The sequence below is a fragment of the Sylvia atricapilla genome, chromosome 16 (genome assembly GCF_009819655.1).
Source record: "Sylvia atricapilla isolate bSylAtr1 chromosome 16, bSylAtr1.pri, whole genome shotgun sequence".
NCBI classification, from domain to species: domain Eukaryota; kingdom Metazoa; phylum Chordata; class Aves; order Passeriformes; family Sylviidae; genus Sylvia; species Sylvia atricapilla.
In genome coordinates this window covers 11957534-11979422 of record NC_089155.1, presented here as the reverse complement: position 1 = coordinate 11979422, position 21889 = coordinate 11957534, and the positions used below count along the sequence as shown (strand labels likewise).

Genomic DNA, 21889 nt, shown 5'->3' with positions numbered 1-21889 from the left:
CTGACATTGGCTCCCCACTGTTGACAGCAGTCCAGATTTGGGGTCTGGTCTTTCTCCCACTGAATTCCACAGGGAATTTTTCCCTTGGCATCAACGGGGGCAGTAATAAGCCATTGTATCTGTCAGTGCAGATTGCCACTGGAAGACAAACTGGAACTGCTAAGTGCTGTCTGTAATGAGAGATCAATTTTTCCCTCCCTCCTCCTCTCTCTCAAGTCCATTTTCAGACCATAACCACATTTTAATGAATAAAAAGTTGTTGTTTCAAATCCTTGCAGAACTGCAGTCCCTGCCAAGCCTGTTTTTCTTCTGGAAAGACAGATGCATGTGCTCACATTATGGTAGTAGTTTTTTTGCATGCCATATATTTTCAGTGATGTTCATGAAACTAGAATTAGTGACACTAATAATGACAAATCAGAGGGCTAATATTGTTTAACCCTGTTAAAGAGTGTTATTACATTTACATGTTCCCACAGAGTAAATGCTGTTCAACTCAGACATATGTCTTGCTATCTGTTTATTTTTATGAATCAGAAATGAATCAGCAGTCAAAGAGTGTCCTGTAGATTTATTTGTCTCATATACCATTGGAGAAGGGAGAAAAGCCCCTCTGCGAGGGCTCACAGAATAATTTTGTATTCAGTAGAGGCATAATAGTACTATCAAATTAATTCTAATCAATAAGAGAGAATATTGCAGGTCTGCACAGACTAATCCCAAAATGCTGGGCCATGGAGGGGGGCAGCCTGTTCTCCCCCTGGTGAAACACTCCTTCCTATTCCGAGGTCAAGGCAAAGCTACACCTTCAGATCTGATCTCCTGTGTGCAGATGTCTGGTTTTCACTGTTTGTGAGCAGATACAGAGCTGCCTTCTCCTCACGCCAAAGGCTCTTTCAGGATGCAGAGAGCAAAGGCACAGTGTAGTCTGCAGCACTTAGGTTCTATTTGTGGACAAGACCTACAGTAATTTCAGAGCTGAAAAGTGATTCTCTCTCTGCACTGCATGCGGCAGACAAATGAAATAAAATGTCACTAATATGCTGTTCCTATCCTTATTTTTCTTCAATGCCCTGGTACTTTTGAGGAAAGTGTTAGGATCGTTGGATAAGACTTTGAGAAGAATCCCCTGCTCTTTAAATTGTTAGTTCTCTAACATGTCCAGCCCTTATTTGTAAGCAACTGGTAACAGGCTTGATAATCTCTGCCTTTAAAAAAAAATAAAATAAAATCAATGCACTGCTGCAGAAATTTGACCAAAAAAAAGTTATGTAAGAGGTAAGAAAAACATCACACTTTCTTAAAGCATTAGATATTCCGAGAATTACAGAAGGTAATTTAAATTCAACTCAGCCACTACTGTTGCAATATTGAGGTTTTAAAGTCAGTTTATTTATATTTTAACTTTGCAGTTTCCCATAAGGCATGGTCAAAGTCTTTAACAGAATCACTGACATTAGGAATTCTCGTCCTCCTTTTCCCTTGCTCCTTATCAAGTGTACTTTGTTTCCTGCAATGGTTTATTGGGACCATCTGCATCTCCTCCTGTTTTCTCTCAGGCATGGAGATAAGATTTCACCTTTGGATGTCTGGTTGAAGTCCAGCTGGCAGTGGGGATGTGTTTGGTGGTGGTGGCTCCGTGCCTGTTGCATGCACGCGCCAGTCTCACATGGTGGCGACAGAAAATCCCACGTGAGAGCCACCCTCCGTGTTCAGCACCAGCTTCATTTCCCTCCCCAAGGCCAAGAGCTTTGAATCCAACTACCTGGAAAATAAACTGCCCCAAGTCCTTACCCCAGTGATGAGACAAATGGCTGGGTTTTACAGAGACTGAGCCCTCGCTGATGTGAGGGCTGGTGGGATGACCAGGGCACCCTTTGCCAAATCTGCACCCAAACTGCTCTCCACACTTTTTAACCTGCTTTTGGGACAAATTATGTCCTTGCAGCTGTCTCCCACTCCTGTCATTGCTCTCCTCCTTTCTGATCCCACCGCCCAGCCTGAGAGCAGCTGATTGTCTCTGCATCCCCTCAGGATTTCCAGAGCACAAACCCACAGCAGCCATCACCAGGTACCAGCAAAAGCAGCAGGGCACTTCCACCCAAAGCTGCCCAAGAAAAGGAAATTGCCACAAGGAAAGGCTCCATCTATCCCACACAGCTTGGAGAGCTTTTGGATGTCAGCCATCCTACCCTTCTACCCTATTATTGCTTTCTGCCCGATTCTGTACTTGAACATGAAATGAAAAACCTTGATTTCAGCCTTTGAAATTCTCTCTCCGAGGCCAACTCAGCTGGGAAATCTGGTTTCTTTGCAGCCAAGGCCTGGTAAAACACAGCACAGCAAATGGTTGGAAAGGGAAATCAGAAGAAGGGGTGGAGGACGGTCCTGGAGCAGGGGGAAGGACAGGAGAGCTCTCCTTCACCAGTTATCTAGAAACCCTGCAGAAATCTTTCAGACTTTGAAGATAATAGAAGCAAAGACAGTTCCTTTCTTCTCCCTTGTCTCCTCCTTTTCTCCCTTCGTTTTGGAGACACATTATCCACTCAGAGGGTCAAGTACCCAGCAAAGGAAACATTTTTCAAAAGCTCATTGTGAGCGTTTGCAATGCAGACAAACAATCTCCAGCTTCACCGCACATTCTCCCAAGAAACCAAAGGAACACCTTCTGCACTGTATCTTTTGTTTCTTTCTTTTATTATTCTATAAATATTTTTATTCTTTTTTATTTAGTATTTCACAAAGTAGAAGAAACTCCTAATCTTTGTTCTGCCTATTTGATGTTTAGAAAAGCCAAGGAGACAATTCTGTAAATAAGTTTTCTCTGTTTGTTAGATTTTTTTTTTCCCCATCTTAAATACAGGCTGTGAGTCTCAGAAGGAGTCAAGGACTCGAGTTTCTCTTTGTTTTGAGTGTCTGGCTGCATCTACTGTGCTAAAGTGTCAGCTCCAGATAAATAAGGGAATGAAAACAGAGAAGGTCTATTTAAGAAAAAATGTCTGTCCTTCAAAGTCTGGAGAGATAGAAGTGGATTTATTGTCCCCTGAGCAACATCCAGGGAATGTTTCGGAACCTTGAGGCAAACTGTGGACACTGGAGCCACAGTCTTTAGTGGTTTTGCGTGTCTTTAATATTGCACTGAGATCTGAAATGCTTCAGATCCAGAAAAGTGAAATAGTGGATTAAATCCATAAAGGAAAGGGGCACAAGGAGGTCCTTGCACTGTGGCATACCCCATCTCTTTTCTGGGATACACTGAGGAATGGATGGATGTACAGTGTCTGGACCCTGGGCAAAAGTGGGCTTTTCTAAAGCACCCGTGCAGAAATATCACAGCTAATATAATCATTTCAATGAGTGCAGTGCAGTCTTGCTCATTTGGACTCATGTCCAAATACCTGAGAACCAAGGCTGAGTTAATTTAAAAGAGAAAAAAGAAAAGTAGCTCCGTCTTAGAGCTGTGGAGAAAAGTTGAAGGGAGACGTGGACTTCTCCACTGATCTCCCACAGAAATAGTTCTGATGTGTTCTTTCCCTTCCCAGCTCTTTATTTGAACAACGTCTGGTGAAGCAGCTCTGCCTCAGTGGGGATGTGCAGGTCTCACTGAGCTGTGCTGGCTCCCTGGGCTGGAGACAGCTCAGAGTATTTTAAAACAACAACATTCATAATTGCACTACATGAGGAATCAATACTAATACAGAAGAGTTACCATAACGACAACACCTCGACGTGGTGCAAGCACAAATACCTTACACATCCCAGGGAATGATTCAGTACCATGTTGGGTGAAAAACATTCATCCTTTGAAGAACAGATCACTGAAAATGGTGGTGCCTGAGTCATAATGTTGTAGCAAGAAATCTGTCTATGAGAAAAGGCCTCAGCAAATGAATTATTAGAATTTTATTGCTATTTTACCTACCAGTGGCTTGTTAGCTACCGTAGAAACTGTCATCCTCTTGCTGGCTGATGAGTCCTACAACTCAGCACGTGTAGAAAGGTTTCTTCATACAATGTAGGGCAACAGAATTGAGCTTTGAGGGGCTCAGCACTGCACAAGCAGGAAAAGAAGCAGGAAAAATTTAAAAACCCATCTTGGAGAGCTAAAGCTAAAGATGACCCGAACATACAGTGGGATGGGAAAGAAAACACAAGTCATAGTGGCAAATTACAGATTATTTTCATGAATATGTGCTTTCTTTGAGGGAAAAGTGTGGCTATCAAAAATGACCCAGCTGGAGAGAGATGTAGTGGGAACAAAGATTAGGGGGAAATAGGGCAGGGAGGAGAAGGCAGCAGGGATTTGTGGAAAATTATGAGGGTGGACAAAGGGAGGTGACTCCACCAGATGATCTAAGACAGACCTGTCCTTCCATTCTCACACCCAGCAGTGGCAGCTGCCTTCACAAACCCCTTCCTGACTTCCATGCCCCAGTGTCGTTGCAGTGCTCAGATAAAATACCACATTTCAAAAGATCATTTGGCCTTTTGAGGTGTTGGGGGGGGTAGGAGTTCTTAATTTTTTTTTTTTCTTACATGAGACTTTTTGTTGGTGTTCGACATTTTGCTGTCTTCAGAAAGCAGGTAGCCAAAGAGCACAAATTCCTTCCCCTTTCAAGTTTATCCTTCCACCTCCTGGGCTGTATCAAAGTGTGCTGCTCACCACATTGAGCTGCACCAAATATTGGCTTCCACTAAAGAATGACCAAAGAATAGGGCAAACTCTCCAACCTCTGCGTCTTCATCATTCCTCTTCCCTTTGCAAAGTGTCAGGCCTTAAGTTTCCTCTGAGTTTCCAAAAGTGTTGTTTGAATGCAGATCCTGCTTCTTTATTTATTCCCAGAAGAACAGCGCTTCATTTTGCTTACAGCCCTTCACCGCTATCGCAAAAAAAGAGCTCAAGTGATTTCTGCTGTGCTTGCTTTGATAGTGATATTCAGCAACGAGATTCTTTGTGTGAAAGAAACCCAGGAAAAGCAGTTTTTCCTAGCATTAAAATTTGTTATAGTTAGGTGTTAAAGTTTTCAGCTGAGCTGCTGGTGATAAACACTGCATATGCTCCGGGCTGTGTAGGTTCCCACCAGATTTTCTTTGTCCAGGTTAGAAACACAGTTGTTTCAGGTTCCCACTGCAGCTAATGGATAGAAAAGGGGGTTTTAGGAGCTGTTATTTATCCCACTTAAGCTCTGAATCACCGTGAGGTGACTCTTCACCACTGAATGGAAAGGGTTCACAGGGCAGGGGCTTTGCCAGCTGACACAGGTACATTTTAGGTGGGGTGGTGCCTGCCCTACGCTGCTCAACACCTCAACAGAAGAGAAAATAAGTGAATAGGAAAGAAAAGCGAGAGCAGCAAGGAGGTTTGGAGAGATGAGGCACTGCCTGCAAATCACACAAGGCACTGGGATGGAAAGAGAACCCAGATCTCTTTATGAAACCCCTTTTTTGTGCACTCTGTACCACGGGGCTCTTCGCTCTGTCAGACAAAAAAGAACGTGGCCTTGTATTTCCTTTTTCTCTTCCCTTCCAATAGTTGCATGTTAATTAAGCACTTACATTTTTCCAGAGTAACTGTAAGACCAGAAACCTCTTAAGTAAGATGGAAAGAACTAAACATTTCAGCCACAGTGAAGCAGCCAGAAAAACAAGCATGTGGGAGAAAAAAAAAAACACACACAACATTGTGCAAATAAAATTGCTGAGGGGAATACAAAAATCACATGAGAAGGGCAGATAGGGGCATTGTGTGAAGGATAAGGAAGGGGAGTTAGGAACAAGAGAAGGCTTCTAGTTTTGCTTTGGAAGCACAGTTGGTGAACCATTATCATTGCCACTCCTGCCCTGAGCCCCAAGGTTTGTGACACAAACCCTTCATTTCACACTCTGCACAAGCCTGAAGGTCCTGTGACCTCGGGGAGGGGAACAGGACGGGAGATGGGACTCAGGGCTGGGAGCTTTGCCAAAAGGATCCACCACAGACAAAGGAATGAGCTCTCCTGCCCACTGAGGCTGACCTACCTCAAGAGTTTCTTGCCTCTGTGTTCCTTGTGCTCTGGAGCTGGAAATTTCTCCCTAATTCAATGTGCCAAAGGCCAGATTAGCTCTTTGTGGGGCTATGGAGGCAGAAACCTCTAAAAAATTATTATTAAGGGCTAAAGTGATTATTTTATATGACCAGATCTGATTTTGAAAATAGCCCTTCCCTAAGCAGACAGTCAGACATGCACCTTCCAGCCCAGTAAAAGCTGCAAAGATTCAGGAAAACAACTCTTTTATCCTGTGGACTACAAAAATAGCACTTCCAACAGTTTTTCTTTCATTGTGAAAAAAAGACCTAGACAACTCTCAGGGGCCCAACAACCCTGAAACAAAGAGAGGGTCTCCACAGACCCACCACCGAGCTCTTCAGAGCCAGCTCAGCCTTTCATTCTCTGCCCTTGCTGTGGGATGGCATCCCAGCTTCTGTGAAGAAAAAAGCCCAAGCCAAGTGAAAGATGAGCTGTGAAGGTGCAGTCCTTGCTGCTGCTGCTCTCCCACAGCAGTCAAGGAGGGCTGGTTGCAACACCAGACCCAGTAGAGTTTCTTCACTTGTTTTGAAACTGTCTCAGCTGGGAACACACCCCGGCCTGCTGTGTCATTCCTTGGCAGGGTTTATAAACTGCTCTGCTGGGACCTACAGGTGCTCAACACCTCCACAGACAGAGCTGGCACACAGCAGATCTGGGCCACTTTGCGCACTTGAGGTTGTTTTCCTTTCCAGCTGCTTTGTTTTAAAGCCAACCAAGATGGCAATGCCCCAACCCAGCCACAGTGGGGTGACATCAAGGCCCCCCTTAAATGTTGTCTAGTGAGTTAAGTCCTTAATAACACCTGGAAAAGGATCTCTGCACCACAGAAGAACAAACTTTGCTCCAAAGAAGTTATCAACAGCACCCCAGGAGACCAGTCACTGTGAAGCTTTACTTCATTCCAGAAATGTTTTGGAAGCAATTACTTCATCTTGTACTTTATTCACGGGATTCACTTAACTGATGACATTATAGCTCAGTCCATTAAGTAAATGGGTTATGTATTTTCTCCAGGTTTTGAGGAAGTAATGTTGCAGTGTGTGTCACTGTCGTTGTCAGCAGTCAACAGGGACAGGGACTCTTCGTTTGTTTAGTGAGGTTTACCTCTGTTGAGATCTTAAATATGAAATATCTGGCTCAGGATCTTTCATAACGTTTGAGCAGGATTTTAAAAACATAAAAATAAAAAAAAAATAAGAAAGCAAGTGTTATTTTCACAAAAATTCCTGGCAGCTGTACCGCTTATTATGAGAGGAAAACGGAGCAAGAAAAATTGGCATGTCATTTCTTAAATGAATTTATATCCTCATTTCCTTTAGAAAATGAATCCCTGCTCCATCTAGCCATTTTCCATCCGTCTGCAGGGGCAAAGTTTGCAGAGCACAATTGAAATGCTCCGTTCCAGCACAGGCCAGGGTGCCACACATGCCTTTGGTAGCAGATCCTTCCTCACCACCATGTCGGTAGCACCTATAAAGGTTTTATTTTCCATTGCAATGGGTCTTTAAAGTCAGCAGCAGCTCAGAAAATAATCATGATCAAAATTCTGGTCATCGGGGCCAAAGTGTCCTAAGAGTGCTGCAGGAGCCCATCTGCTGAGCACTGACTCGAGCTGCATTTGTGTCCCCGTGCCACGGGGGGAATGCGCCAGGTGTTCCCTTTCCCTTTGGTTGGTTTTTCACCAGTATCCCAGGGAGGAGAGGCAGCAGGATGGGGAGGAGATTTGCCAAAAGATGAGAGAATTTGGGAGCCAGTGAAAAGCACTGCTTTCAGGAACTGTCACAGAATGCTGTCACTCAAAAGAAGTTTTGCACAAAATCTCCAAAACAACCTCTTCCTCCTCCACACTCATCCGCCTCCTCTGAGGGGCGGTGGTTAATATACTAAATACAACACAACCACTTGGAAAGCACTTTTCATTTTGAGTCACCACCTTGCTATTTTTGCAGCTGAAAATACAGACTGGTGGAGCTGATGTCATTAATCTGGTACGCACAGGAACAACTTGGGGAGCCGGGGTTGGAATTCTGAGGGAAAAGGAGGCTCCCGGGAAGTGTCTTCGGGGGAAGTCACAATTGCAAGCAGTGCAAATGCATCACAGCCAAGGAAAGGAAGGAAAAAAAAGGGGTAATAGCACTGTAACATCATTTCTAGTTGTCTCCAGTTTGTGTTTTACACCAATATCAAATTAGGAAAAAGGAAATGGGAAGAGGAAAAAAGGGGAAGCATTTCATTTGCCCCCAACAAAGGAGGTTTTGTTTTGGATACAAACTTTTTATTCTTTTCGTCTGAAATCTTAAAAAATACCCAGGAAAGGAATTTAAACCCCCAGAATTAATTCAAAATGAAAAATCAAAGGCTCCTGCTTCAGCAAAAAGCTCGCTGGGACTGGGTGGCAGACAGGGCGGGAACGCCAGACATCAGCGCCTGGAAGCCTGACAAACACAAGGGAGGGTCTGAACACAACAAAGCTGGGACACGAAACCCACAGAATCTCCTGATGATTTGGGTCAACATATGGCTCAACACAACTCTCTGGCCAACCTCGATGTGTTTCAGTCTCCAGGGGAGCACGTGTGATTTTTTCACATCAGAGGGGAGAGCGCTGATGGAGCTGGGGAAGGAAAACCTTCGCTCATCGTACCTGGTACTTGTTCTGTAAAAATGGGGAGCTGAAGTGCTGCTCAGCCAAGCAACACCTGATCCACAGCTGCCCTGGATCTGCCTAGAGCTCAGAGGGAGTGTCCTGATGGGCATTTCGGCTGCTGCACGAGAAAGCAGCACCACTGGTGGGTGTCAGGGGTCCCCCAGGCAGGACAGTGTGGGTGACACATTTCCCCTGCCAGGCTGCTGGGTCTGCACAGCCACTGAGTACAGGCTGGTGTCAATGGGACTATGATGATTTCACCCAGCCTCGGCACTCTGGCTGCAGTTTCCCCGATTCCCTGAACAGCAGGGAAGGTCTAGACTGGAGCTGCAAAGATTTCCACATACACAACACATAGACAAACACTTTTTTCCCCCCTGTCCTGCCAGTTTCACCAACCATGAGAGCAATCCACAAAGCACATGAAGATTCTTTTCCCTGACCTGCTTGGCTGGCTTTTCTTAGCTGGTCTGAATGGCTCTGCAAACCCAACCATGAACATAGAGAAAACACATCAGAGACTTTTGTAGAAGAGTTAAATGCTGGGAGAAAAGAAATGTTGGTATCAAAGGAGTAGAGAAAAACAAATACATGTGTGCTAGGGGAGAGAATAACTGTGGGATGGAGAGGGACAGTTCAAGGCTGGGACTAGATAGGCAAGAAGAGAAACTTGCCCAAACAACAGCTGTTTTTTTCTAAACAGGAGACAAATATCTGCACTTGTATCTGAGCCCTCCTCCCATCCCTCTCACGAGACAAGGGACAGACAAACACACCCGGGCCAAAGCCTCCAAAGAGAGGGCACTGCCAGGGCACACAGCCCCACACAGGGCCCAGAGCTCTGTGCTGCTGCTCCCCTGCCACCCCTGGAGCACAGGACGGGAAGGAGCTGCAGTCAGGGGCAATGTATTCAGCCAGAAGAGAATGCAGCACTGACTCTGCTCTGTGCTGGGTTGGGATCCACCCATTTTGCACCACAGGAGCAGACAAAAATTATTCAAGCATTACAAGCCCTGCACAGTACTCCCTGTAGGCAGATGTTCTCCTGCTGTGTACTTTGTGTCTGCACTGGTGAACCAGAAGCATTTGAGAGCTCTCAGTTGTGCTCTCAGCTCCCTCCTCACCCAGGGTCAGGACAAACTCTGAGTCTGCACAGCAGCTGCTTCCCCCAGGGAGGGAACCACGGGGAAGACAAGCCACAGGGGACAGCTGGGCCAGGTGGGAGCAGAACTGCTGCGTTCGGGTCCTTGAGCAAAGCCTCTCAGTCTGGTGAGCTTCAGCTGGGCTCTGCACACACAGTGCCCAGACAGACACGAGAACCTGAGCGGGACGTGCCCTGGCACTGCTGCTCTGGGTGCTCAGAGCCATCAGTGACCTGCTGAGGCTGCCCCAGCTGCAGAGAGCTCTCAGCATCCCAGCAAGAGGCCATGGAGCTGCTCTGCCAGGAGGAAGGAGGATCCTGGGGATATGAGCCCTGCCAGGGCCGGGAGCAGCCCCAGCACTGCACCCTCTGAGTACCAGGTGTGTCACCTGGAGCCCAGGGTGTGCTGCTCCTGACTCTGCCCCAGGGACCTGCTTCCACACCCCAAAGGACAAACACAACAAGCAGCAAGGTCAGAGGCAGCTAAAGAATCCTGCAATGATTCCTGTACCCACAACCAATCTGTGAAACACAGCCACGACCAGAGAGAGTTTCAAGAGATGATAGCATGTCAGCAGACTTGGCTGCTTTTAAGATAATTTCCTTAGAAAGGGATGATTTTGGTGCAGGCAACAACATAAACAATTTGAAAATAATCTGACTTTTATCAGTCTCAAGGTTTAAAAAGAAAATAAAACAAGGGAAAAGGAACAAACACTCCGTGCACAGACGAGAAGACCTTCAGGAGGAACGCAAACAACAGCTGCATTTGTTTGTGTTTGATTTTCAATTTTTCTTCAGAAAAGCAGGCATGTAAGAGTGAGTCTTATTAATGAAATATTGATTCAAAATACTAATGCACTGTAATAGGAATAAACCATTTGAGCTCCTGCTGCCCCTGCTTTTAATGAAGTACTTTTCTGTTTTCAGACTCTGAAGTACGAAAGCAGAAATCAAAGATTGCTTCTCCCTGCCCTACTTGGTGTGCCCTTTCAGTCCAGTGCAGTTGTTCCAGTTATTCTTAAAATACTCTAAACAAATCAAAATCCCTTCAGGAAATGAAAGTTAAAAGAATACTCGTTTCTTTTAATGATCCCTCCTCTCTGATAGGTTTAACATATTTGTGTCAGGTGTTACAGTTGCCATCAGCTGCCATTATATTGGTGAGTATTTGCTTTTCTATTTCAGTTTGCACAATCCCTATCTCACAATGGGCCGTGCCAATGATTTCCATGCTGGAAAACACAGAAATAAACACAGGAACAACTGTTCTGCATTACTGCATAGCGACCAGAGAAAATTATTTTTCCCCCCTTCTTCTTTCCTAATGACTCACACCTTCCAAAATCACATAATCTAAAGTCCATGCAACCTGCTTTCTCTCTTCAAGTCACTTCTCTCTTTTTCCCTCTCCAACTAACCAATGCAGTAAGAAAAAAATTTGCATCTTGGTCCTTTTTATTCTCTTTGATAAAAATTATCTGATCTCCATGAGGTGTGATGGAGAAAACCTCCAAAGGTTTAAATTCATTTATTTGAAGCTTAGTTGAACCTTTAAACATCCCACCCTTCTGCCTAATCCCTCAACAAGCTCACATTTCCCCTTTGCCCTCCATGGGCTTGCCTGCAGGGAAATACCTTCCCAGAACAGCTGTACTGGAATAATTAATCCACCACAGATAGGCCAGTAAAATATCCTGCCTGGATATTACTCTGGAACAAAACTGGTATTCTGGAAGCAGCTCTTTGTGCAGTCAAGGCTTTTATTCCAGAATCCTTGGAGGGGTTTATCCAGGTGCAGGTGGCGCAGGGCAGGTAGCACTGTGCCACAATTTTGCAGGGACATTTCCTGGGATTAGAACTGGGGATGTTCTCCTCCTCCCTGGATCCTGGGATTAGAACTGGGGACATCCTCTTCCTCCATCACCTTTGCCTTTTGGCAAGTTCTTCTCACCCTTTTGCTTTGGTTTCCTTTTTAATTTTTTTTTAGTAGAAATCTAATACTGCTTTGGGGATTAATTAATTGATGAATATAGAGAGCCTGAAAAGTGTAAAGCACTACACAGGAGTTAAGTGTTATAATTAGGAGCAATTCTGATCTTGATTACAATGAGGTAAGCTGGAAGTCCTATACCACACAAAGATTTAAACTGATAAAAAAAAGATCAGAATCGGGGTCTTATGATTTTAAATGTAAACTTGGGCAGATTCCCTGCTGAGTTACATCTGCAACTGTAATAAGATCAAGGAACATGACAACTTGTCATTTCAGTAACAGATATAGGGAGAATGCCCTTTAAAAAAATTAAACAGGAAGGAAATTTTTAAAGTGTTTTCTTTGGCTCTGAAACATATGCCCAGGGAGAAACTGTTCTCAGCAATGCAGTGGATCTTGAAATATTTACTGGGTCTGGCATTTAACATAATCTTTCTTGTATAAACGATATAGAAAAAACACATATTATCTTAGACTGCAATCTAGTGTGAAGATGAGATGATATTTTAATAGAGCTGCATTCATCAAGTACAACAAGAGAGGAAATGTGCTCCAATCCAACAAGCCCTGTGGGCAATGTAAATAAGAGTAAGTGACTTTGACCACCAGATAAGTGCAGCAAGGGGAGGCAAACAGAGGGACACAGGCCTGGCAGGGAGAAAAGGCAGAGTGGGCAGGGGGATTTTGGTCTGGACAGGGAGAAAAGGCAGAGTGGGCAGGGGGATTTTGGTCTGGACAGGGAGAAAAGGCAGAGTGGGCAGGGGGATTTTGGTCTGGACAGGAAGAAAAGGCAGAGTGGGCAGGGGGATTTTGATTTAGCCAGAGAGGGAAGGCAGAGTGGGCAGGGGGATTTTGGTCTGGACAGGGAGAAAAGGCAGAGTGGGCAGGGGGATTTTAATCTGGCACCCACTGCCCCTCAGACCAGGATCCCAGCCACTCACTCCCACTCATCCCAAGGGTCCCTCTGGAAACCTGAATTTCTCACTTGGCTTGCAGGGGGATTTGCATGTCTAGCCAGTGACACCACTATTTTCAGAAGTAATTAAAATTTTAATTACGCTTCTTAATAGGCTGTAGCTACTGCTTTGCAGTTCTGTTTCTGTCCCTGTTGGATGGAGCAGTGCCATGAAGCTCCAACTGCTCTTCCAAGGGGGTCAGGGTGTGCTCAGCTGAGCTGACAGCCACAGAAATCACCTTTCTGGACCACAGGAACATCACTTCAAGAGTTTTCCAACACAAGTTTGGAGAAAGAACAGTGAAGACTGAAAGGTTCAGATACTCAACCATTTCAAACTTGCAGACAGATTTATTCCTGGGAACAATATCCCAACGTTCCTTCAAACCAGGTCTTCAGGTAAATTGGTAATTGTAGGAAAAAAAGGGAAAAGTCATCATATACAGGCAGTAAAACTGCAATACACACTCTCCAGAGAGGATTTGTGCTGGAGCACATGCTGTATTGAAAACCATCAGGGAAAGACAGGGAATTATTTGTGACCTTGGGCAAGATGTTTAATGTCTTATAGTTCAGACAGGCAGAGTCACACACCAAAACCACAACAGCCTCCCCATTCTCCCTCTGTGAGCAAGGGGACAGGGCTGTGAAAGAATGACTGAGTGTACATGTTTGAAACAGATTCTAAGGAAGAAGGGGTCTAAATAAAACAGCAAGAAGTTAAAAGGCAGCTCGTTGTTTGACTTGTCTTCAGACGGAACATCTGAGCAAGATGCAGCTGGATTCCTCAAGCTTTTGGCATTTTAAGACCCCTGACCTTCCCAAAGCAGCCCCGAGACTCCCTTGCACCCATTTGCAGAGAAAGCAAAAGACCCTGAACACTGAGGGCTCCTTGATTTGCATTTCTTTTCCTAGAGCTTCCAGCTCGTCTTCCCCTTGAGTGGGAAGACAGGCCAGGGTTTTGTTATTTTCCAGTCATTGCTCGATGCACCTGCTGCAGGAGCCATGGGCAGACGGTGGAGCACAGGCTGAGCATCCCTGAGCTCCAACGTCCATCAGCACAGTGTCAGGATCTGTGTCTGTTCCCAGTCCCTTTAATGCCATTCTCTCAGAGACAGCGCTCTCTCAGCACGTTTCAGATGTCCAGCAGACACTGAACACCACCAGCAGGGCTGATACTGCCCTCACTGAACCCTTCAGAAACCTAAATCTCCACCGGGCATCAAAACCCTGCCATGAGAGTGGCTGCCACTGCAGCTGCAAAGGCACCTTCCCTTTTCCCTGCCCTGGGACAGTCAGCAGCCAGACCAGTGCCAAGCATGGTCGAGCTTTACTTTGAACATCAATCATTTAGTTGAGACTTTCCTTCCCTCCTGGCACAGCAAAGCTCTGCCCACGTGCCCTGCCACCCTGTCCCCAGGCACTGCCACCCCTCAGCAGCCAGCACTGCCCAAGTCCCACCTCTCCAGCCCCATCCCAGGACTCCTCCCTTGACCTGCATCACCAACCAGGCACCAAAATGCAGCACTGAGGGGCTGGGGTTGGTCTTCCGATGACCACCAGCACTTCAGCAATTCTCAGACTGCTGCTAACTGCTGCTAGTGCGTGGCCACTGCAGCCCAACTGGATACACAGCCAGAGGACAGAGGGCAATGCCTCCGCTTCAGGTCCTAAATTTATCTTGCTTTTTAAAGCAAGGTCTGAACCTCCAAGGTTTTGACTTCTTCAGATTCCCTTGTTATGAAGTTACGAGAAAACATTTGTGGTCGGGTGATTTCCTTTTGCCCTAGACAGCTGTCAAGAGCAGCAGAATGGCCCAAGGCAAAATGTGATGTGGGTGTAAGGAGTGTCTTAAGCCAATAAGTTAAAGCGACGGGTTAGAATGCCTGGGGAAAAAATGAGCCAATAATTGCTGAAAGTCTTCCTATTCTGCTGTGTTTATTTAGTCAAATTCAGTGGCCCCTCTCCAGGCCTTCAGTCTTCTCCAGGCCTTGGAAAAAGAACCTTATTAATCATTTTGCTTCTATTGTTTAATTATCCTGAACATCAGCAGAGCAGATCAACGCTTGGCTTGTGCACACAAATCCCAGCCCTCTCAGACTGCAGCATCCCAGCAGCTCCCACTCCATGGACAGCAGAGGCCAAAGTACTGAAAGTATTTGCTGCCCTTATGTTGTTTGGAGCAAAGAGGGATTAAAAATTACACCCTGCTGGAAGACTCATTTGATGAGTAGTCTCCATCGAGAATGGATGAAAACTCTCCACCAAATGTTGAAGGAGAAGGAGGTGGAAAAATGGATTAGCAACTCAGAGACAATCACCACAGATCGTGTTTGTTCTTTTTGGGAAAAAAAAATTAAAAAAAATCAGTTTTAATGAACACACGCATATCTCATCTCCAAAAAAATATTACCAACTGAGGGAAAATCTGTTTGAAGAGTCACTACTTGGAGGGGTATTGGGGGGAGGACAAGGGTGTTGGCTGCCAAACTGGAAAGTTGGGGGGCAACAGGAAAGGAGGGAAGGGGCACTCAGAGTCAATCCAACATTTTTGCCAGCAGAAGGGCCAATGAAGAGTGCCTGGCTCCGGGCAGAGCTCCATCCCTTTCTGTGCACAGACATGAACCCACACAGTGTCCAATTGGCTGTGTTTGGATTGACAGTGGTTCAGGGCTGCCCTGGGGGCCTGGGCAGTGCCTGCCCACACGAGATGGGGTTTCAGTGTATTACTATTATTATTATTATTAATAATAATAACAAACAGCAGATTTTTTTTCTTTTTATATCTACATAAAGATTCTTAAAATTCAGCTTTTGGTTCCCTGCTAAATGACTGTGCACTGACCTGTCTCTCTTTGGGGGCCTCAGTCTGAGTCTTTCATGAGGCACTCACTGAATAAGGCTGCTTGGTTATCAGGTAATATTTTATACCAAGATTGAATCTTTATTTAATAGGCAGAGTCTTCTATTGATTCATGCAGCCAGCAATGGTGACTAAGAGAGCTGTGAATCATTGACACCTGTTGGGTTTGAGGTTTCTTTTCACTCTTTACAACCTCATCCTTCTGCTTCCCTTAAACACACACTTTTTTCTACTTTTTTTTGTCTTTTCTTTTCTTTTTTTTTTAAATACAAAGGAATAAAACAAGAAGGTTACTTTCTGGCAGTATCTCTACAATTGTAGTAAAATTGATATCTTGATACATACGTGCAGCTATTTTGGACTCATCTGGAAATCCCTAAAGCCATCCCATTTACCTTTTTTTTTTTTTTTTTTTTTTTTTAATCAGAGAGGATATATGAGGTGAAGTCAAGCATATGGGCTACAAGAAAACAGTGTATGACTCATGACAGCCACTCAAAATTTAGCTATTCCTTGGCCACTTTATACACAGACATGCACAATACCCTGCCTAGAAAAGATTCATCTTTACCTTTAGCAGGGGTCTCACCCTTTGATGACCCTTTAGGAACTGTGTATGGCAGGCAGTGAAATCCCAGACCTCCTCCCCCTGGGGAGCCTCCCTGGCCCTTCAAACCAGCTTTGTTACTCTCACCTTCCCTAATCACCCTCCTGCCCAAGGAGATTATGAGCATCAGGCATGAAGCCATGGCCTCGTTAAATCAAACCTGACTTTTACTGTCGGTGTCAGTGGGGCCAGGGGTTCATTACAGGCCCTATTTCCCAGGCCTGACTAAGGACAGACAGCTTCACCTGGGATAAAGCTGGGTGATTCCAGGATTTAATTCATTAGTGGGTCATGATTCCACACTACTGATTGCTTCTGGAACTGTAAGACAAAACTTAAATATTTGAAATTCAAGCTCTAAGGCCACTCAGACCAAAATCACAATTTCTTTTTTCCCCCCCCCCATGTATCCTTTCCTTCACAATCCACCTTTAAAATCTTTTTCCCTTGGAGCCTGTCAAAGCTGCCTCCCCAGGGCTCTCCCCCATTGTGTCTGTCCTCACGCAGTCCCTTTGTAATAGCCAAGCTGTGCAGTTGATGCTCAGGCTGAATTAGAAAGCAGGTCTGTGTCTGGTCTGCAAACATACCTCCAGCCTTATTTCCCTTCTCTTAATGTATTCCAGTCTATGCCTCATAGTTAAAACCTTCAATTCTACCCCTCTCTCCTTTTTACATGCCTGTTTTATTTGCACAGTCATTTCACAGTCCAGTTGTTCTTTCTGGTCAGGTGGCCTATAAAATATTTCTATTACCAGTTTACTCTCTGAAACATGTCCAACTGCAGCCCATAATGACACAGCAGCCCCATTCCAGTCTCTCTCAGATCCCCACTTTCAAAGGCTAATAAATCCTTTTTCTTCTCAAATAGCTCTCTCTCCTCTCATTCTTTTCTCTTGCTCCCCAAACAATCTAAACAATCTCTACTCTTTAATGTTAATACCTCTGTTATCTTCTAAGGAAACTGCAGCTCCATCCATACCTATTTCCCAATGGGCAATGCCCTCGTGCACAGCCCAGCTCCTGGTATCCTGTGATTGTCCTCCTTCTCCCATTCCTGCACAAATAAAACCTTTTCCTGACCCTGTCTGGGAGTGACACCTCGCTGTTCCTGAGCTGGGCAAGCAGGGCTGGTTCTTATTTCTGTCCATCACCCTGCATGTCTCCCCTTCACCAACTGCTTCCAATTTGTCTGGAAGGGGTGATCTGGTTTTAATGCATTTCTTCCACTGTATCCCATAAATACATTTAACTGGCTCCTTCACTCCTATTGCATAGACTACCCTTCCATCTGCATGGTGCTGGGAAGATCAACCCAGTGCTCAGGGTTGAAACTGTCCTTGAGGTTTTCACTCTGCACCTTGACCTCCAAAGCCTGAAATTCCTCCAGCTGCATTTCCTTAGCACACATTTCTGCCTCCTCCTCCTCCTGTGCAAACCCTGTGCAAGGAGCCTGCAGCACTGACCCTGAGCTGTGCGCTGCCCTCCTGTTTGGCCTGCCAGGAGCTCCACATGGGGTGTCCTCAGCAAGGTTTTCTGAGGCAGCCAAATGAGGCACAGAGCTTCCCAAATGGAGCTCAGAACATCCCTGGAAGCTGAGCTGTCCATATCCTTTTGTCATCACTGATATGTGAAACCATGGGAAACAGCAAATCCCCTCACACTGGGGAAAAAGAGGAGCCAGGAGTGGCTTAGGGTTTGTTCTCATGTGCCAAGGTGTTTTTAAGCATCAAGCCAAAATTGGAGGAAATTTACTCTACACTAAACTTAACTATGTTAAAAAGGAAATTTGGTCTCAAAATTATTTGGTCCTAAGGTGACTGTAAAATGGGATTTAAATGTATTTAAATGATCTTGAGAAGAGCTTGGGAGAGATGCAGAGGGATAGAGCCAGCACAGTTCACAGCACCCAGCAATCCACCCTGCTTCCTGCCCCAACTTCTCATTTGCTAAGAAGGAAAAGAAAAGCAATTTCCTTCATCTTTCTCTTCTGCAGCCCTGTGACTGGAATCTCCAAAGAACTCTGTGGGGTCCCTGCAATCCAAGGAATCAGCTGCATTCGGCACCACAGGAGAGTTCTGTTACTGCAGTGGGTGTTACTGATACAGGCACCCACACCCACCGCTGTCCCCAGTGAGCCTGTGAGACTTCTAGAAAGCACAAAACCCAGGTGACACTCCAGGATCTCGAGGAGCATGGCCCTGCAGGAGATCTCTGTGACACCCTTGGCTGGAGCAGCTGTTCTCCAGAGCTGTGACTGGAGGGAGGACTGGGATTACCAGCCTCTTAGCCCACTTGTGAGCAGTTGGGAACATCCAGAGCACATCTCTTCCTGTAAATCTTGGAAAAACTCCCATTGTGGTTTCCTCATCCCTGGTGTTGACACATGTCCTTGGGCCTTAGAGCAGTTGGACTTGGTCTTAACTGTGTCAGATGGGTCCCACTTTTGCCCTAAGTCCATTAACGTAACACTCGAGTCTCTCCTCTTGCAACTTCCAGTTGACATTCCTAAAATTCTGGGAATCTGCTTTCCTTGTAAGCCCAGAAAAAAAGGCTTGGAAGAAATTGAGAAGTTTCAGTAGAAGTTGTCTTAGATAAGGACTGATTTGTGCCTCCCACGGGCGCCTATCCTGCTTTAGGGGTCAAATACAAGACTGTGATTTAAGAACTGTTAAGGGTTTGATCCTGACACTGATTTTATATGTGACCAAAACCAATTAATTTTACCTCTTTAGCTACAACTTTTATTATCTGGAAAACTGACTACTAAAGATAATCTAAACTCAGTTATTTTCTGATATCGAATTTGCTGACAATCATGCACTACTCTTACGTAGAAAGGTGAGTTTATTAGCAGTTATCTTGTCACCCAATAAAATAACATTATTTAAATGCGTTTCTTCTGTCCCAAACAGAAGTTTCTGCTGTCCTTGGCAAGAACAGAGGCAATACACCGGGAGAGGTCATGGAGCTGCAGTGCCCTACAGCGTCCCCACAGCTCTGTGTGACACAGGGAGGTGATCTCGGGCTGTTCCTGGTCACACCAGCTCCTTTCCCAGCTCACTGCACAGCCTGTCTCCATTCCAGAGCACTGAACCACGGCTCAGCTGCTGCAAGAAGTCGCCCCAGGACACTGCCAGGAGGAGGTGCAGGGCTGAGCATCTCTGCCCACCCCGCGCCCTGCTCTTTGCCCTTCTCTTGTGCAAGGGGTGCGGTTCACTGAAAAGCACAGCAGGATCTTGCTGGGCAGTAATTTTGTGCAGGGACCCCAGCATTTATGGGACACATGATACAGACACAGCTTTACTAGGTAAATGATCCAGTTAAACAAGGTAAATCAACAATGAGGGAGAGGATGAGAAAATTATATTGACTGTAGTGTTTACAAACAGTCGTCACCTCCCAACTCAGTGATGAATTGGGAATAGTTTTGCTGGAAGAAAAGATCCCTCTTGCTTTAAAGACAGCTATTTGATGAGACACGAGGGAGACAATTAAACATTTAATTCAGTTTGACCTGCTCTGTCATTACAGCTCTTTGTTTCTCATCTTTCTTTTCCTCTGACCTTTAGGACGTGGTACTTGGTGGGCTGCCTTTATTTTTTTTTTTTTTTTTTTCATTTTTTTAGAAAAATTTTTTTGACCAGGTCAAATCAAACAGATCCTGTTTCCCGAAGATAACATGAACACAGAATATTAATGCAGCCTCCCCCTATTGTGTTCCTGTGCCTCCCTTCCCCCTGTGCCCCCAGCCCACACCCCACACACCCCCTGCCTCACACTCATTTGCACAAAAGCACACCGAGTCCCCTCTCAGCAGCCCACCTTGAACAAAACACTCCAGGACTCTCGAAACAGCAGAAGTGCTAATCAAGCAGGGCCCTGTGCTCTGTGCTTCTGCAGTGGTTGCCTGGCATAGAAATGGGCTGTCTGGCCGCAGCTATGAGGTAACGTCTGGCTTTTTTGCCAAGCTGCAGAACTAGTCAGACACTCCCTGGAACAACATTTCTTCAGGAAAAAAAAAAAGAAAAAAAAAAAAAGGAAAAGAAAAAAAAAAAAAAAGTTAGGCAAGAAATGATCTTCCAGAAACTTCCTTGCATCTTTCTGTGTGCGGGGATTTTTTTTTTTCTTTCTTTTTGGAAAAGTTATATAACCAAATTACTTAGAATGCAATGGGTTTCATCAGCTGATTTTTGGGCAGTAATCTTATGAAACTGATTTCTCACACTTACTAGGCAAACTGGAAATTTGGAAAGGGGAAAGAACACACATACTCAAAATATATACACACACAGATGTACCCCACTCTTTTTCCTGCAACACTGTCTAGATCCACCAGCTATTTTTGGATGCAACCTGAAATAGAGCAATAGAAATTCAAGCAAGGCAGCGCTAACCTGCATCTGCAGCATCTTTTTTGCAGCGCCACTGATTAATTTAATTAACTACTTAGAGGAATTTTTTTCACACTGCAGCAGCAGCAGCCCTTCTATTTCCTGTACAAATTCCATATTTGCTGATGTTGCATAGCATTCTTGATTCAGTGTATTCTCCTTCTTATAACAGCATCGACAGTTTGATTTTTTTTCCCTTGAAGGACAGAAAATACAGAGTTCATTTTTCTGCAGTGAAGGTTGAGAAACAATCTGAACTGAAGAGACACGGCTGTCGCTTTGGAGGTTCAAGCTAACAACAGCTCTTGTATTAAACACCGTCTCCATGCATCAGTCAGAAATTCAGACTCGTCCCAAGGTGACACACTTGGAAGAGTTAATTCCTGAGAAGCAGCAGCTTTGGAAAGGTGCAGGAAGGAATGTCTTGTCCTCAGGGTAGGAGCAGCCAATGGAGCCGGGTGCTGGTGATGTAATGCCTCAAACCTGGTGCAGCATTGGTTCCGCAGATATTAGACTTGATACGATTTTGGAGAGTTTGGCGAGAGGAATTTTTGCAGAGGAGCCTGTAAATTTCCCTGCACCAAGGACATTTCGGTTCAATCCTCAGCGTTCCTCGGCCAGGGAGAAGTTTGTTTTAACAACACTTTTGTCCTGTGTCTTCCTGGTGCTGCTTAGCTGTTCTGTATCCTGCTATCTGGGAGGCATTTCTCTGAAGTCAGACTGTGCTGGAATTACTTCTCCAGCCTGCCCATGAAATTGAAATGAATTTTTAATAAAAAGCAGTTGTTTTTTCTCTGACTCACCTCTGAACTCTTAATTGTTTCAGGCACCAACTTCCATTCCCCCCAGCTTCTATTACCTTCCTGGGGTTTTCATCTGCCCAGTCTTATTTCTTTAGCTGACTGCTGCATGAGGAGATGGCTGCTGCTGTTTTAAATGAGCCTCACCAGTCTGGGCTTGCTCTGGAGGAATCTGCTCAAAGCACCTCGGTGTCAGTGAGCTCAGAACACGTCGGGCTCCTGCTGCAGGACTCGCTGCAGCTGCAGCCCCCGAAGCTGCCGGACCGCTCCAGCAGTTTGTTTGAACTTTGGCCACGATTCAAGCACAGAACCCTCTGAGATTCCCATCCTTTTTTCCTCATCCTCCCCTAAACGAAATAAAGATTCTCTCAAAACCTACAGGGGCGATTAAAGCCTCTGTCCAGGCAGGGAAGAGGAAGCA

General features: G+C 45.2%; 1 long non-coding RNA gene across 1 annotated transcript; it reads right to left on the bottom strand.

Annotated features, from left to right (window-relative positions):
• Positions 1-19869: 19869 nt before the first annotated feature.
• Positions 19870-21553, bottom strand: LOC136368317 (uncharacterized). Its single transcript, XR_010744826.1, has 2 exons — positions 20672-21553; positions 19870-20282 (listed from the first exon to the last, which is right to left on the bottom strand). It is a non-coding gene; the product is annotated as an uncharacterized lncRNA (long non-coding RNA).
• Positions 21554-21889: the final 336 nt, after the last annotated feature.